This window comes from Mus musculus, chromosome 17 (assembly GCF_000001635.26).
Source record: "Mus musculus strain C57BL/6J chromosome 17, GRCm38.p6 C57BL/6J".
NCBI lineage: Eukaryota > Metazoa > Chordata > Mammalia > Rodentia > Muridae > Mus > Mus musculus.
Genome location: NC_000083.6, coordinates 80890433 through 80905166, shown reverse-complemented (window position 1 = coordinate 80905166; position 14734 = coordinate 80890433). Strand labels below are relative to the sequence as shown.

The window sequence follows — 14734 nt, the reverse complement described above, 5'->3', positions numbered from 1 at the left end:
TGTTAGACAATGATACCCTGCTAGCGATGTCACTGCAGACCCCTGTGCCTGGCCACTCTAACCTCCCAACTCCCTCCACCATCCACAGAGAACACCAGAGGGAGCATCCACAGGAGCACTTCAGACGTTGAAGTGCCCGAGGGCCATTTTTACTTTGTCACTTTTACAAATGCCCTCACTCCCACACACAGCCTGGTTCTGTGTGGACAAAGACCGGGAGGCTGCTTCAAGGCCACTTCGCAAATAAATAAGCTCAGGCGACCGCCCCAAAGCATTGAAGTGATCTGCGTGGCTCCAGCTTGCAAAGATTTTACAGAGGATTTCTGCGTGGTCATTCTTGAGCTGTTCTGAGACCCAAAGAACTATTCGAAATCACAGGAACCACGTCTGGTGTGTTCTCACCAGTCCCCTTCTCCTTTTCCCATACCCCTTTCTTCTTTTCCTGTGTCTCTTTCCTCTTAGGGATCCCTGAGGAAAGACCCGTGGTGGGCACAGAGCCCTCATCCTCTCCCCATCTCTCACTCAAGCACTTCCGGTGTCCGCTTCCCATACATGCCCCAAGTGCTCCCTCTGTATGATTCCCATACTTGTCAGATGTAGTTCTCAGTTCAGCTCTGTTTCTATAAGGGAACTTGGTCTTTGTTCATATGCAAAGGTGACACGATTCCCCCCACCCCCACCCCCCGCCCCACCATATTCCAATCCCTTTAAAAGTCTTCAGGCCTCTTTGCACACAGGTAGTTAGCAAAGGAAATCTGGCCATGCCAGAGCAGTCACGAATGACCCCCAGGCAGGGACAGATGAGCTCCTACTCATGCGCAGGGACTCACCAAGGCAACCAGAACTGCCTGCAGTGAAAATGTGCCTGTTAACCCAGCCTGCTTTTCAGGGCCCTTCTCAGTACATGTGCCAGTCTGCAGCACCGTGGAGAGGGTTAATGGGATGAGACGATTTCTGCCTATGGTAAATACTGGTCTCTCACTAGAAGTCCTGGGAGCCTTGGCAATGGAAGAGTGGGAGGTCCAAATGCCAAGCAACACTCCCTGGACCCAGTTTCATTATACTTAGCTTGGGGAGGGGGTGGCGGCTGTGGAATTCACTGTGGTCTGTTTGCACAGTTTTTCTGTCAACACCAATTATAATTACTCTCTGATTGCCTAAGATCCACGTGTGCTGTCCCCCCAAAACCATTCTGACTGAGTCACATCTTCAGGTGACGGGAATAGATTTATTCGTGTTTGGCTCTGTCCCTCCTAAGAGTCTTATGAAACTCGCCATTTTCAAATCATTTGGTCAGGGTGAAGATTACAAACCTTAGCCGTATGATCCACCCTTTATCACTGGGAAACAGAAACGGTAGAGTCTAGTTGGGCAGCCTTGTCTTAAGGCACGGTTAGATCTAACTGGATGAACCCTCATGATTGCTCTATCCACATAAAAGATATGATTGGATGGCTCGCCATCTGTCCCCAAATGAACCACATTTTAATGAGAATCAGAGTTAACCCAGATGCTTCACAGTTCGCCAGACCCACAGAGGCATGAAGACAATCTGTTGGCCCCCTGACGTTCTGAAAATGAAAGGGGTACCAGAAGAAACAGGTCGTCTAGGGAGAATATGGGCTTGATCAGCATCTAGTTCAGCATCTTTAACCTTGTGTTAATCAGCCATGGAAACTCTGGCTAAAGACCCGATTCATAAGCTCCTGAGATGTCTCCTTGTACATAAACACCAAACATTATCCAAGAAATATCAATTTTTCTTCTCATCTTTCTCCAGCTGAGTTGAGTCATCTCTAACACTGAATGGCTTTTTAATGTGGTTCTCGCACTCCTCCTCCTGTCTGCCAATATTATAATGTATTCTTTGGCTGGTGATCCTTCTCATTTGTTTTGTCAATACAGCAGCCAGAGCTGCTTCTCCCAACTTGGCAGTTGAGGTTGTCCGTTCTTGTTGACTTGTGTGCCTGTACCCTGTCAAACTCTATGATATTTAAGGTTCCAATACGTTTATCTGCTTTTTTGCTTTGTCAGGAAGAACAAGTTCTCTGAAACCAAAATTGAATGTTTTCCAAGTTTACTATATGGGTTAAGAGGTACCAAACACAAAATCAGGTATGTTGGCTAACACATATGATCCCAACACTTGGGACGAAGAGGTGAGAGGATTATTGTTAGTGTGAAGGTAGACTGAATCTACCTTCTCAAGAAAGAGGACCTCTCTGAAAATGAAACAAAAATAAAAAAGTATCAAAGAGTTCTCAAGGAATATTTGTCAAGTAGATGTAAGATGTCAAATGATGTAAGGATTCTACTAACAACCCAATCCTCTGATAGGGTTTTGTTAATAAGAGCAGGCCCTCCTATGTTTGGTGCATACATCATAGTCTCCTCAGAGCTTGGTTGTTTCAATACTTCTCTCTGCTAGTATCATTCCAGAAGAAAACTAACCCAGTAGAAAGGGGGTCAATGATGTGGACTCTGCCAGCAGTGAGCGGTGGTCTTTACAACCTTGAGTCACATGAACTCATCTGTTCAAACTCAACCTCTCCTACCAGTGTTTTCCCGGGTAAAGGTCTCTGAGAGCCTCCAAGTTCATGAGATTTGCATACCCAGCAGGTTACAGATGAAGTAACATGTATCATTCATGTAGGCATAATTATTTGTTTGAAGCAATTCTATTGTGATTAATAACATTTAAACTCCTATGAAATGGTTACTGGATCTGCAGCGGTCTATTGTCATGCTATAGCTTTTCAAGTCATGTGTGCTGTTTGTTTTGGTGGCACTCTATGGAAACCCAAGAGACATTGATATGTAGAAGAGATTCTTATACTTGAAGAGCATGGGAACGCTGTGGTCCAGTGATCGGTCAAATCCCTTAGTGATACAATTCCATGAATCAATGTTTGTGTTTTGACAAGAAGCCCTCCCATGGTCCAGCTCAGAGACTGGAAAAGGAAACAATGGAGCATGGAGCTGACTAGGAGAGATCATCAGCTCCTGGTAGACAAAGCCAGCGCCCTCTGGTCCTGCTGCACTCTAACCGCAGAAGACCCCACAAAAGAAAAGCCATATGGAAGTTGTAACTGTCTGAGAGGGTTTCTTAAGTTCCTGTTTCCCTTTCTATGTCGTTGTCCCCCTCCATGTTCGGTTTAACTGTCAAATAACTTCTGACTGGATGTTTCTAAAATAGCAATTTATAACAATTGTAGTAGCCAAATATAAAAACACAGTCCACTGTCGTTTGTAGCCACGGTGTTCCAATCTGAAACAAGACACCTTTCAAAACAGGGACATGCAAATACTAAGTCAGTTGTACCCAAACCATGGTGGTTATTTCATGGAGAGGATGTGTGTGTGTGTGTGTGTGTGTGTGTGTGTGTGTGTGTGTGTATTTGTACAAGAGACCAAATTCCATGGTAATAAAAGTAAAAACATAGGAATAACTTTTTTTTTTAAGTAAGGACACGGGGGATGGGATGGTGAGATGGCTCAACAGGTGCTTGGCATGCAAGCCTGAAACCGTGAGTTCAATTCTCAGAGGCCACATAAAGGTGAAAGAAGAAAACTCCACAAAAGACATCCTCTAATTGACATACATGTGACAAGGTACACACACACACATACTACTACTAATAATAACGATAATGATTATAATGAATACATTTTTAAAGAAATAAGTCAGCTTCCACATTATGAGTGTCTTAAGGATAGACATGTCAAGTTTGTTTATCATTATTATTGTCAATAATATTTTTTCCAACTGGCTACTTTCTTAAATATAAAAGCTTCAACATCAGAAGGGGACCTTGACCTTTTTGTGACCAACAAAGACAAGACAGAAACTAAGGAGCCACAGCCTGTGAGCCAAAGTAATAAGTCGAGTTGATAAATATTTCTCTGAATACTTTTCTAAGAACTTAGAAAAATGGGAAATGAGCCAATAGAACCGCCAGGACTCATCCCTGTAAAGTGACAGATACCAACTTTTCTAAAATAAGAATGGAAATTCACATCTTAGAAATGGGTTCGTTGGATTACCTGTGAAGTTGGCAAACTAAAATGTGACTTACATGATCAGGGGAATTACCAAGAGAGATTATCTTTCTTATTCTAAGATGCTGGTATATCAGGCAAAACTCCTGAGGTATAGACTGAAAGAGACAGTTGGGTCTAGGGATGCAAGTCAGTTGGCAGAGCACTTGCCTAGCTTGCAAAAGCCCTAGGTCCCATCCCCAGCACTAGGGAGGGGTAGTCAAGAGGATTAGAAGTTCAAGGTAATTTTTGGTTACATAGTGAGTTCCAGGCCAACCTCAGAGATGGAATGGGGTAAGGGAGAATAACATGCCCAAAGATATTTTTTTTTAATTGAACTAACAGAAAGCTTACATAAAATTTTGAGAGAAGAATAATATTTTTGAATCTATAGCATTCGAATGAATGGTGATAGAGAGAAACCTCAGACTAAGAGTTATTTTTATAGGAATAGTAGTCACGTTATTAGCATTTTTATGTTGTGTATCGAATGCTATTCCAGGCAATTTGCATTCTCATCTCACTCAATTCTGCCAGGTATTTATGTACAATGCTATCCTAATTCACAGCCAAGTCTCCCAGAGGTTTGCCCAAGATGGCCCACCTCTGCCTCGGCATCCTGTTATAGGTGTTAAACACTTCTACTCCTAGAAACCAAAGGGACATAAGAATTCAAGGGGCAACAGGATGGATTTACTGAAGAGAGAAACTGTCTTTCACTGTGAAAGGTTTAAAGCCTGTTTGGACTAAATCCATGAGGAAATCCCAGCTGTACTCAGAAGAAAGGAGGCATGGTCCATTGCTCTAAGCATCTGCTATGATTTGAATACAGCTTATTACTACCAATGCCCCTACGGAGGCTTAAATCTTCAGTTGGTGTAGGGAGGAAGGACTTAGAGAAAGTGTGTGGATCACTAAGTGGCAGCCTTCAAGAATGGCATGACGCCTCTCTCACTTGAGTGACAGCTCACTCTCAGAGCGTATAGGTAAGTCAAGGTGAGGCCAGTCCTTCCAAAGCTACTCCAAACCCCCCCTCATCTGCAGGCATCCTCTGCTCCTCTGTCTTTCTGACACACTCCACACAGCATACGGCACTTGCGAGGTGCAGCCAGCCATGTAATCTTAGACTCCTAGTCTCCAGAATCGGCCTCTTTATAAATTATCCAAACTCAACCATTCTGTTACAGGAGCCAGCCTAAGCCAGGGTCTTACTGATTGTCTACTGGGGTTCTGCTGTTTTACTTTTCATTTTAGTTTTTTTAAGAAAAAGAGAAGAAGGCATTTGGAGCAGAGGTTGCTGGCATTGCAACACACTGTTGATAAGATTTTTTTTTTTTTTGTAAACAAAATTCTGCTGCAGCAGCGGAGAACAGCCAAAGGCATGATAGATGAAGTCTGGCAGTCTGCCATAGAGAGAGAGGCAGGGAAGAACTGTTGCTGGGGTGAACTTAAGGATGTCACAGAGGAGGGGGGCAAGGGAAATTCACTGGATTCTAAGCAGTCAAACAAGTCTCCTCGACTCAGACAACACAAATCACACAAAGGCAAACCAGACAACAGCACAAAGCTGTGTATAACAGAGAGTGTCAGGTGTGGTACAGGCGGCGAGACACACAAGAAAATGAGCTTGCGTGCTAAGTACCTTTTGTAGGCTTTTCATAAAATCTCTAAACCACTGCCAGTTCAGGGAGTGGGTTTTTTTTTCTAAGTAAAATTCAGTTAGAGAAACAAAATAAATAAATATAAACAAGAATGTCATTGAGTAATAGGGAAAATGCTAGACTGTCAGTCCAGAGACTTAATATGATATTTTTTCTTAAACAAATACTTTGGCTTGGCTAGAATTTAATTTTCTTGCTGGTACCAACACAGACACAGAGGGCCTGTCATGCCATGTCATGTTTGTGAGACCATCTTCTAACTTTCCAGTACCGGTCAATCTTTATGATTCCTGTTGAGCACCTACTATGTATGTGCCCTGTCTTAGTTAGGGTTTTATTACTGTATGAAGAGATGCCACGGCCACAGCAACTCTTACAAAGGAAAACGTTTAAGTGGGGCTGGCTTACAGTGCAGAGGTTTAGTCCATTATCATCATGGCAGGAATCATGGTGGCACACAGGCAGAAATGGTGGTGGAGAACCTGCAGAGAGTTCTACTTCTTGATCGATCGGCAGGCAGCAAGAAGAGAGGGTGACACTGGGCATGGCTTGAGCTTCTGAAACCCCAAAGCCCACCCTCTGGTGATATACTTTCTACAAGGTCACACCTCCCAATAGTGCCACTTTCTATGATTGTACGGGGTGGGGCTGGGGAAGTATTTTCACTCAAACCATCACATGGCTCTTCCAGCCATAAACAGCAAGCCAGACAGGGATGTTAAAGTACATAATCCTTTTAAATATTCACATTCTTTGCTTATGTAAATTGTCGCTTTGTCTTTAAGATCACATAATGCATGTTAATGCATGAGGAGTTAAAGTGTGCACACAGAACCCCAGACCCAGCCAGTGGAGAGAATAAGACCAAGGGAGGGAGCCAAAGCTGCCGTGAGATCCCACCCGCGTAGAACTATCAGCCATAAGAAAGCAAGGTGTAACTCAACAGCAATAGAATGAAAACTTGGAAAGAAATTCTACTTTGTAGGCCCAGCCCTCTCGAACTCCCCCAAGTAGGGTGTAGGTCACCACCTCTCTGCTTTCTTGGCAAGCCGCTTCCAGCTTTATAAAGTGCAAATTTCTCTACCTCCCCATGAAGTCTTCTCCATGAGGCTCTTAGAATCCTGTGTGCACCATATACTTACCTGCCACATTCAGCCAGTTATTTTGCATGTCAACCCTGCCCAGTAGATTGCTAGAGCCATAAGGACTGGAACAGCATTTTATTCAGCTTTGCAGTCTAGCAAATGCCGGGCCTGGCACACAAAAGCTGCTCAATGCAGCTAGTTTGTTACTAATTAAGTGAGGTTGAAAGCACCAAGTTCCCAACGCTTTGTCTAGCTGCCTTTTAAATAGGCTAAAAGCTTCTAATGTCATTTGGTATCTGACACCAGCTTTCTAAAATTTCTCTTAAAATATCTACAAATCTGAAGGAGGTAAATAAAAAAAAAATCTTAAAAACTTAGATACGTTAATTAGCTACCTGGCTAATGGAACTGTGCTAAAGAATGCAATTGACAAAAGCCTTGTGTCAGCCTCGTCACTGGAAGCTCCTCTGAAAAGAGGTACAAAGGCCATTACATTTCTTGGAACCTGGATGGATGGGTGCCTGTATGGAATCTCTCACACCCTACAAACTAGTCGCTTCCCCTTGTTGTTTAAACACTGGTTTTAGGTTGCCAGAATATCGCTACTTGTCTTCTCCGATTTGTGAATATCCAGCTTATAAATTTTGAGAATAAAAAACCAAAGCAAACGGAGTGAATACTATAATCAAAGACATAAATGAAAAAAATTACTAATTATACAATTATGCCTCAATTATTGGCATCTAAAAAGCCCACAAGGTTTCCAAGAAAACACACACACACACACATACACACACAAGTCTACATACCTAAGTGTATTCTTGAAAGGAATTTTAATATGAACATAAATAAAAACTAGACAAGCATCTATACAGCTTTAAAAATAATTGCATATAGAGCTGGAGGGATGACTCAGTGGTTAAGAGGGCTTGCTGCTCTTGCAAAGGACCAAGAGTTCAGTTCCAAGCACTCAAATTCATTGAGTCACAACAACTGGAGACACCAGCCCCAGGGGAGCCAAACCCCTCTTCTGACCTCCAAGGGCATCAACACACACACACAATATAGTGTAACTTTAATTGCAAATAAAAAGAGAAAATAAAGATATTCTCCTTGGATTATATATTGGAGAGAAATTAAGAAAATGAAAAAAACTTTAAGAAGCAAATTTGCTTTTGGTCACAATAGAAATTAAACTAGAATGCCTTTATAGTATTGCCTTTGAGGAGCAACAAGGTGACTTCTATCAAAACACCTTTTACAATAGATGACATATATCATACATAGTACAAGAAGATTGCATATCTTGACTGCCCTGGAATTTTTCTTATGGATAGATACCCTTAAATTCATTATTCTCCAAGGCTACACCTGAAATAAGTATCAGAAGGGAGTCCCTGTACTACTCCTGGACATTCCTCTTACCTTAGGTCTTGTTGCCTTCAAAATCCATAAATTCCAAGTTCCCTTGGGTTGGAATTTCTCTGGTCGAAGTAGATAAGGATTCTTTTAAGACCCTGGTCAACTGGTGTGTGAGCAGACTTCTGTAAGAAAACACCACAAGTCTTGGCCTATTGTTGACTACTTTTTGTCTATTTGTCCCTTAGCAACAGGTCTCAACTGAACAACTCCTAAACGACTCCTGCTGAGAGGCTGAGGCTGAGCCAGTGAATGGCTGTGCCTGGGTGAGATTAGTTCACTTAGTAGTCTGGAGACAGGCTTAAAACATTGGGTTCCAGTCACATCTGCTACCTATCTCTCCCACCTCCTAGCCTCTGTCCCATTCGGCCCATGTGGAATATGGTCATGGTGTTTGCAGGTCCCTGGGCTGCCTGATTATCTGATCCACAACAGCCACAGATCACTCTCACATGTGAATAGGAACAAGGTATCTCTTAATGAAGTCACAAGCTACTTCCTCCCTGCTTTCAGAGGGACCAATTTATACAGAAGCTTTTTCTTTCCTTGAAAGACATGCAAGAAGGCAGACAACATCTTGAAATTTTAATGACTCCCTCTAAAGCTCTAATCTCAGCAGGAATCCGATCTAAGTGTAGAGAAACAAGAGGTGACTATTAAAATCACATGATTCAGAAAGCAGGGCAAGGATTGTTGAGTCTTGTGCCCCTAACAGGAAAGACCTCATATGCCACACTTATACTCCTCATTGGAATGTCAGCCTCAAGCAATGGCCTATTTCTGGTACCAAATAAATATGGTTTCCCACTTGTAAAAGACAAAAACCCAACTATCTAGGGGGTGATTTTATTGGATTTTGTGATGGGAAAAGTCAAGAGTAAGACTTCAGGCATAGCTGGATCAAGGATCTCATATCATTAACCATGGTTTATTCTTTTCCCATGCTCTTTCCCTAAAGCTAGATGCCTTGGTTACTTTTCAATTGCAACAAAGAGACATCATGACCAAGGCAGCTTATAGAAAAAGGAGTTTATTGGGAGCTTACAAATTCAAAGGGTGAGTCCATGACCATTATAGAGGGAGCATGGCAGCAGACAGAGAGGCATAACATCAGAGCAGTAGATAGGAGTTCACATCTGATCTACAAACAAGAAGTGGAAAGAGATCTAACTGGAAATGGTATGGAATTTTGAAATCTCAAAGCCGCCACAGTGACACAACTGCCATACCTCCTAATCTTTTCCAAACAGGTCCACTAGGAATCAAGTATTAAAATATATGAACCATTGAGGGCCATTCTCATTTGAATCACTTGTCTAGATATCTGACTACAGATTCTGTCTCTATGTCTTTTTTCTGTCCTTTGTTGCTTAATTTTATTTATCCTCATTCTCTCCATTAAAAATAGGCTCTGTTTAAATGACAGGAAATAGAGCCACTGGTAGGCCAACCCTACATCCCCATGGCTCACATTCCATACAAGGATTTGATTGGCCCTACTTGTACATCTACACTTTTGATAAGTCATTTCAGATCATCATGATTAACTAGGCCAGGGATTTTTTTCAACTTGGAAACAATAATTACTGCAAAACAAAGACAAAAACTATAGAGCAGCATAATTCTTTTCTCAAATTTTAAGGATTTCTGTATTTTAAAACTTAATACAGGCTGAAGGTCCAGCTCACATGGCAGCATGATTATGTAGCATTCATGAATCCCTTAGTTCAAACCCTAGGGCCACATAAACCAGGCACCGTGGCCCACGCTGCTAATCCTACTACTGGAGTAGTAGACACCAGTTCAAGATCATTCTAGTCTACACAGTAAGTTCCAGACAAACTGGGGTTACTTGACACCCTGTCTCATGAAAGAAAATTATTGAAAAGGTTGGAAGCACCTGAGTAAGACTCGTCTTTGCTCCCATGGCCTCCATATTCAAATGCACATACATGCAAGTGCACATACACACACCTCCATACTCATACCCATACATACATACTTACATACATACATACACACCCTCCATACACACACACACACACATACACAAACATACTCATCTATACACACATATACATACACACAGAGAATGTACTTCTAAAACAAAGACAGACCATCCATTTGTGATTCCTGTAAACATACATTTATGTTTATGTATATATTTATACATATATGTGTACACACATCATGACATAACTTTCTTCCCTTGGTTTTGAAAAGGCTCCATGTCCCAGTGTAGGGGAATACCAGAACAGGGAAGCAGGAGTGGGTGGGCTGGTGAGCAACGGGGAAGGGGGATGGCATAGTGGGTTTTCAGAGGGGAAACCAGGAAAGGGGATAACATTTGAAATGTAAATAAAGAAAATATCTAATAAAAACAATAATAAAGTATCCAGTTTAGTCTGCCCAGGCAAACTAAGACATAATCTCATTGACTATAAGATTTTTAACTCCTCCATGCAGTGACAAGGACTGGAATGACAAATGTCCCTCTTTCTTCATCAGACTCATTTCTCACAGTCAGCCATCATTTTTTTTAACTTACTCAACATGTCATTATTGTCTCTATTGTACTTTTTACTGTGTCTTCCCTGGACCATTTTTCTCCCCATCACTGCTCAGGCTAACACCGTCTCATGCATTAAAGGCGGCTGTGCATTCATTCATGAGTTCCATTCATATAGCATTTTATTAGGCTTCTCTTTTATGCCAGGTCATTTGGACTCTACTAGGAACCAGACAGACCCAGTCCCAGTACCCTCAAGGCCCTTTCAGTAACCAGATGGCACATTCAGACTGGCGATTTTAAATGGGTGTAACAAGGGGGTAGTGTAAGAAGTCCTGGGGTGCAGAGAAGCCCCCAGGCTGGAATGGAAGGATAAACTGATAGTAGCGTCTGTGTCGAGGTCACCTGATGGGATACTTGACTTTGAATTATGGCCAAGGCTAGATAGATAGATAGATAGATAGATAGATAGATAGATAGATAGATAGGATATGATTATATATATATACATACATGCATACATACACACACACACATATATAGATAGATAGATAGATAGATAGATAGATAGATAGATAGATAGATAGATAGATAGATAGAGATAGATATATATATATAGAGAGAGAGAGAGATTGCCTTGGGTCCCCACAGGGAGGAACCAGAACAGCAGAGCCCCAAACTCACCCCTGACTCTACAGCCACTGGTGCTTTGTATTGATAAATCCAACCTCGAGCCAGAGGCAGGGACTGCTGGTACCTGGCCGGAGAGAGGGATTAGAAATCTTGTGCGAAGTTGCAGAGATGGGCCGAAGCACTGGTTCAGCTGCCCAGCAAAAGCTGCTACTTGGTATGCTAAAACACTTCTCAAGACAGACCTTTCTCAAGAACAATAATGTGGATAGGCTAAGAAGAGAACAGTTAGGTAAAGGAGACATGGAATGCTAAGCCTTCAGGAAACAGGAATAAGGGAAGAGTACTTCATTTGCTGTATGATCTGAGAGCAGTGGTTCTCAACCTTCTTAACGCTGTGACCCTTTAATACAGTTCCTTACGTTGTGGTGACCCCCAACCATAAAATTATTTTCACTGCTACTTCATAACTGTAATTATGCTATTATTGTGAATCATAATGTAAAGCTCTGTGATTTTCAGTGGTCTGAGGCAACCTCTGTGAAAAGGTGGTTAGACCCTCCAAATGTCACAACCCGCAGGTTGGGAACTGTCTTATTCTTTCTAAGGAACTGACTCTTAAGCTGAAGAAGTCTAGAGAAGAGGCTGCTGTGTAATGAGAAGCACTGGGCTTTGGGGTAATGCAAAGGGAGGACCTAAGGCAAGCCTGGTGGGTTCAAGGACACCCATCCATTGTTTCTATGACTCGAGACCAAAGTACAAGACAGAAAGTGTTGTGCAATTGCTGGAAAGGTGACAAGTGACAAGAGCCATGGAAGGAACACAACTAGGGGGTTAGGATGAGATGTGCATGTTCCAAAGATGGCTATGGAGAATGGGTAGAGGAGAGCGTGGGATAAGGCAGCAAAGACAAGAGCCCAAGAGACGACTGCAGACGTGACGGAAGACCTGCTGGTGGCTCAAACAAGGCTGGCATGAGAGGATGAGACAGTGGACAGAGTCTGGGTTCACACCCAGATAGCATCATAGGGAAGGATTAATATGTGTCCTACGGAATTAGGACAGTGTCCCAATTAGATTAAGAATTAATTAATCTTAGTCCTAATTAATAAAACTCACTCAGTGTCCTACGGGACACTGAATGAGAAAAAGCTGAAGAGAAGTTCCTGAAGGAAAAATACTGACCAATGACAAATGGAGTTTCAGGAGTAAAATCTCAACAGAGTTCATTCACGTTTCTCCTGAGTTCTCCTAACAGTTATCCAAGTGACAGTGTCAAAATGCGTAGACCTACAGAACAGTGTTCAGTGGCAGCCTTGGAGCAAAGACAGAAATCTGATGTATACTTAAGAGCGTTCATTTCTTTTAAGAATTTCCTTCATTATTGTTGTTGCTGAATGTCTCAGGTGTTCAAGTTTTAGAACAAGACAAGAACATGCCACCTTGCGCACGGAAAGCAGTTGGTAGATAGATCCAATGGGCAGGTTGACGTTTTTCTAGGGATCGAGCATAGAGAGGAAGGGGGTGGGACTCTGAACAGCAGTCTGAGAAAGCAAAGACTGCAATGGAGATGAAGAAGCACCAGGAGAGCTTTCAGAGGAGATGACAGGAGCCAGAAGAACACACAGCGTTTCCAGAAAACAGAGGTTCAGTGCTATTAAGGGGCTACTAAGTGCTACCAGGACAAAGAAATGACCACTTTGTAGGACAACATGTGGTTTCCTGGTTGCCATGCTAACAAAGGCAAAAAGCAGCTTGTGTCTAGGCTTGCTGGAGTGGCAAATAATGGGGAGAAAGGAGGTGGTAAGGCCAGTGATGGGTGTGGGGTTTCCTGGTACAGTGCACAGACAACAAAGACTTCGCATTCAGGGATCCCAATCCTTGGCCCAGAGGGCTTTTAGCAGGCAAAAATCAAGGAGGCAAAGTGGCGTGCCTTGGGAACCTTGGCTCCAGCACTACACTTCCAGCTCTGCATTTGTTATTTTAGGGATAAGCAAGTCTCCCCCAGCACGATAAGGAGGCAACAGCCCAAATCTTGTGGTTAACCACTTAAGCAATCCAATCGGCCTTGGTGGATTTCGACAGAGCTCTGCAGGAGACCAAGCCCTTTCCTGGAAAATCAGTTTGCATGGGCTCTATACTAGGAAAACCAACCCTTGTATCATCAAAGATCTTGATAGGAAAAACCTCAGTGAAGTGTCAAAATTAACCAAAGGGACATTAAAAGACAGAGATCTCGGAGCAATAAAGATGGTTTTCCATGCAGCTCAGTGCAAATGAGAGCAGAGAAGAGAAGCGGTGTCTAGAAGCAGGTACAGAATCAAGAACGTGCCTTTGAGATGAGGTGGCTTGGGGCTGGGGTGTGCCTCAGTTGGTAGAGGGCCTGCCCAGCAAGCATAAAGTGTTGGGTCCAATTCCTAGCACCACATAAATCAGGCATGGTGATTATACTTGTAACCTCAGCATTTAGGAGGATCAAAAGTTCAAGGTCTTCTTCCACTACACAGTAAGTTCTGGGGAATCCTGAGCTACAAGAGGCAAGAGAGATGAGAACTTACAGGCTAGGGGGCATGATCAGAAGGACAAAGAGAGACAGAGACAGCAAGAGAACATTCTAGAGCATGCCGGTATGCTGCTCAAAATGACATATCAAAAAGGGACCATCAGCCAGGTGTGATGGTACATGCTTTTAATCCCAGTACTTGGTGGGCAGTGACAAGTGGATCTCGGTTAGCTCGAGGGCAGCCTGTTCTACAAAATGAGTTCTAGGACACCCAGAGCTATATACGCAGAGGGACCCTGTCTGAAAACCAAAACCAAACCAAACCAAAAAGAGATCACCAAGGAAATCTAGTCCTGTTTCCATACTGGGATAAGAAGTTGTGACATAGAGTTGGAATAGAAGGAAGGGACATAGCTGATAGGTTTGTGGTACAGAAATGAAGTTATCCCAAATGATGCTACTGCTTCTCAGTGAGGGTGAGTCCAGAGATTCCTCCCACTAAGGATTATAAAGGGACCCGATACCCTGAGCGCTCTGTATGCTCCAAAGCAAACCTGTTCTCCCTTTTTTCTTCTACAGATTATAGTTTAATTTGTTGCTTGCTTGTCTGTACCCCTTTCCAAATGAGAAGCTGTTTGAGATTAGTGTTTACCTTGTGTATGATAGTATGTGTATTTGATTATGTATATAAGTATGCATGTGTGTATATGATGTATAATGTGTATATATGTGTGTGTGTGATATATATATGTATATGGCATATGGCATATGTATATATATATATATGCTGTATATGATATGTATATGTGTATATATATATATATGTATATATGTGTGTGTGTGTGTGCATGTACACATGCAGGTACATATATGTGTATATGTGTGTACG

General features: G+C 42.5%; 1 long non-coding RNA gene across 2 annotated transcripts in view; it reads right to left on the bottom strand.

Annotated features, from left to right (window-relative positions):
- C230072F16Rik (RIKEN cDNA C230072F16 gene) overlaps window positions 1–8374 on the bottom strand; it is a 36655-nt gene extending 28281 nt beyond the window's left edge. For both annotated transcript variants that reach the window (NR_131127.1, NR_131128.1), the window contains exon 1: window positions 8210–8374. This is a non-coding gene — a long non-coding RNA (RIKEN cDNA C230072F16 gene). The remainder of the gene's footprint in view (window positions 1–8209) is intronic.
- Window positions 8375–14734: the final 6360 nt, after the last annotated feature.